This window comes from Cyanistes caeruleus, unplaced genomic scaffold, assembly GCF_971803275.1.
Source record: "Cyanistes caeruleus unplaced genomic scaffold, bCyaCae1.hap1.1 HAP1_SCAFFOLD_517, whole genome shotgun sequence".
NCBI classification, from domain to species: Eukaryota; Metazoa; Chordata; class Aves; order Passeriformes; family Paridae; genus Cyanistes; species Cyanistes caeruleus.
In genome coordinates, this window is record NW_028256228.1 from 2,510 (window position 1) to 5,893 (window position 3,384).

Sequence of the window (3,384 nt, forward strand, 5' to 3'; positions counted from 1 at the left end):
GACTTAAGGAATTCTGTGAGATTTTCCTGGATTTTTGTGGACTTTTGTGGGATTTTTGTGGGATTTTTGTAGGATTTTTGTGGAATTCCGTGGAATTTTGAGAAAATTTAAATATTTATGTGGAATTCTTGTGAAATTTTGTAGGGTTTTTTTGAATTTGAAGCAATTTTGAGAAAATTTAGGGAATTTTGAGGAATTTTGAAGTGATTTGGGAAACCGTGGGATTTTTCTGAAATTTTGTGGATTTTTTCTGGAATTTTGAGGGCTATTCCTGGCTGTCTTTGAAAACTGGAGGAGATTTTGTGGTATAGTTCTGGAATTTGGTGGGATTTTGAGTAGATTTAGGGAATTTTGTGGAGCTTTTCTGCAATTTTGTGGGAATTTGAGGTAATTTAGAGAATTTAGTTAAAGTTTTTTGTAGAATTTTGTGGATTATTTGTGGAATTTTTTGAAAGTTTTCAGGAATTTTGTGGAATTTTCTGAAATTTTGTGGGATTTTCAGGAGATTTCAAGAATTTTGAGGGATTTTTGTTGGATGGAGTTTGGAGTTTAGTCGTGGGAATTTGAGGAGATTCAGGGAATTTTGTTGGGGTTTTTTGCTGAATTTTGTTCATTTTTTCTAGAATGTTGTGGGATTTAAAGAAAAATTAAAGAATTATGAGATTTTTCATTAATTTTTGTGGAATTCTTCTGGAATTTTGTGGATTTTTTCTGCAATTTTGTGGAATTTTTCTACAATTTGTGTGATTTAAACAAAATTTAGGGAATTTTGTGGGATTTTTCTGCCATTTTGTGGGATTTTTGTCAGATTTCGCTGGAATTTTGTGGGATTTTTTTATTAATGGAGAAGACAATGGATATTTTGCCAAACCTCCTTTCAAACAACAACACATCGATCAGCACAACAGAAGAGAAGAAAATTTTCCCCCAGTTAGAACAGAGCCAGAGTCCCACCATTTTCCCCTCCACTTTCATTTCTTTTCTCCATTTAGAGGCAAACCTTCCATCTCCAAAAGCTTCCATCTCTCACTTCCTGATGCCGTTTGCCACCCTTTAGCCTCGACCCCCACGGATCTGAGTGCTGTCCATGTGGGGCTGGGGATGCTCAGCCTGGAAAGAGAAGGGGCTGGGGAGGCCTCCCTGCAGCTCTAGGAAAGATGGGCACAGAGAGGAGAAGGCTTTCAACTGCAGGAGTGAGATTGAAGTTGGATCTAATGCAGCTGCTCTTTTCCACTCAGGCTGCTGGGCCACTGGCCCAGGCTGGGCACAGGGGCTGGGGATGCTCCATCCTTGGCAACATCCAAGGCCAGCTGGGAGCGGGGCTCTGAGCAACCTGTTCTGGGGGAAGACTGCTCAGCTTGGAACAAGATGGTCTTTAGGGTCCCTTCCAAGCCCAAGCACCCAGGGATTCCATCATTCTAGCATCTCCCTTGTCCACTTCAGCCTGGGCCTGGGCTCCTGGCACTGATGTCACAGTGCACGCTCCAGCTAGAACTTCCAGCATCCAGCAACGGCCACAACACAACCCTTGGCTCCTTGTGTCAGCACGCTCTTCACCCTGCTCCAGGCCTACCCCTGTCACCTTGTTGTCACCTGCTCCCTCATACCCCCAGCAGTCCCAAAAGCTCCCCAGTGTGTGCATTTTGCTCTCCATCCCTGCAGGATGTCTTCATTTGCTCCAAAGAAGGTATGGTACTATTCCACGGAGGTGGACACCCCGCAGCTGCCTGGCTGGGCTGGAGCTCTGTGGGATAGTGTGGGAAAGGGACCCACTGGGAGATTTTGCTACCTCTGCAGGCTGGCACAGACACAGAGGAGGAGATGGAGGTGGATACACAGATGGATACTGAAGAGAAAATGGAAGTGGATGGAGAGGAGACGGGAGAGGAAGAAATGGATGTGGATGTGACAGAGGAAGAAATGGAGGTGGACGTGGAAGACAATATTGAGGAGATGGAGATTGATGCAAAAGACAAGGAGGAGGACATGGTGTTGGGTGAAGAGCGATGCCAGCAGTAGAACAGGCAGGTGCTCCCCACAAGCAGAGTGGGTCCCCTGCTGCCAGCCTGGGGCTGGGCTGGGCACTCCCTGCTCAGGGACACGCTAGCCCATGCACTGGATTCTGCTGGCCATCCCTGGCCTGGCCTGGGCTTGCTTTGGGCCACACAAGCCCTGTTCCAGTGCCTGGGCCACAGCCCCCAGCCCCAGCCAGCCTCACTTCTGGCAGCAGAGTCCCACTGTGCCAGTGTCCCAGCCTGGCAGCACATGGAACACCCCTCCATGCCTGATTGCACTGACCGTGCTACTTGTTTTTCTTCCAGGACTGAGGCACATCCCGGACACAGATGCCACCCTGCTGTATATACGTTTTACAGTTGTTGTGTTCTGATAGATGTTTTAGAGTTTGCTTAAGTGTTCTGTAAATACGTTCCATATAGTTTTGTTAGATATGTTCTTAGGTAAATAGGTTCTATAGTTTTTTGTTGTTGTTACCAATATTCTTACAATGTAAATATGTTGTGTAGTTCATTCTTGTTCCTTTTCTTCTACCAATAAACATTCTTTGTTTTTCACACCCCAGTTCTCTTTGCATTTGCCTCGGGCACATTTGCAAAGTTGTGCTTTCCACTCGCTCCAGGTTCCCAGGGCTGGATGTCCCTGCGGGAGCTGGCACAGCCACCCCAGGAGTGGGCTCCCTGTGCACAGGGGGTCCCACTGACAGAGCTCACCCTCTCCTTGCAATTTCTCTGCACACACTTGGTAGCTGGAGGGGCAAATCCCAGTGGGCCCTGTCCCATGGCATCCCACATGGGAGCAGGGCTCAGCCTCATCCATGGCTCTTCCCTGGCTCGCCCCAGGGCTAAGGAGGCTGCACTGGGCTGCGGGCAGCCTGCTTCCTGGGCACCCTGAGGGGCTGGAGCCAGCCTGGAGGGAGCCTCAGCACAGGGGCCTCTGGCCCACATGCACCAAGATTTCCTTTGGAAACCCCCTCTCTCACCACACTCTGCTACAAGCACAACATCAATTGTTCCTCCTAGTTAAAGGGGAGACCTTAATTGGCACAAATTTGTCCCTTGGACTTTCTAGCCCAGCAAATGTCAGCACTTGTAATCCCTGTTCTGCACTCCCTGCTCGGGCACCAAAACCTTGGAACCTGCCAGAACATCTTGAATTAGCACCAACCTGCAGAGAGCTACAGGGGGAGAACAACCCCCAACCACACAGGGACATTGATGGGCTGGGGCAGAGCTGAAACTAAAGTATTTTAATGCCAAGAGACAGGATTTTTTATTGCTGAATTCATTCTCCCAGGACAAGAATGAAAGCTTTCAGTGTCCTCACCTGCCACACATGTCTATTGCCAAGGTTTGCTCCTGGGTTACA

The 3,384-nt window shown here is 47.9% G+C and overlaps 1 long non-coding RNA gene across 1 annotated transcript; it reads left to right on the plus strand.

Annotated features, from left to right (window-relative positions):
- Positions 1 to 1,515: 1,515 nt before the first annotated feature.
- On the plus strand, positions 1,516 to 2,019 carry LOC147645350 (uncharacterized). The gene is made up of 2 exons (XR_015282403.1): positions 1,516 to 1,687; positions 1,798 to 2,019. It is a non-coding gene; the product is annotated as an uncharacterized LOC147645350 (long non-coding RNA).
- The last annotated feature ends 1,365 nt before the right edge of the window (positions 2,020 to 3,384 follow it).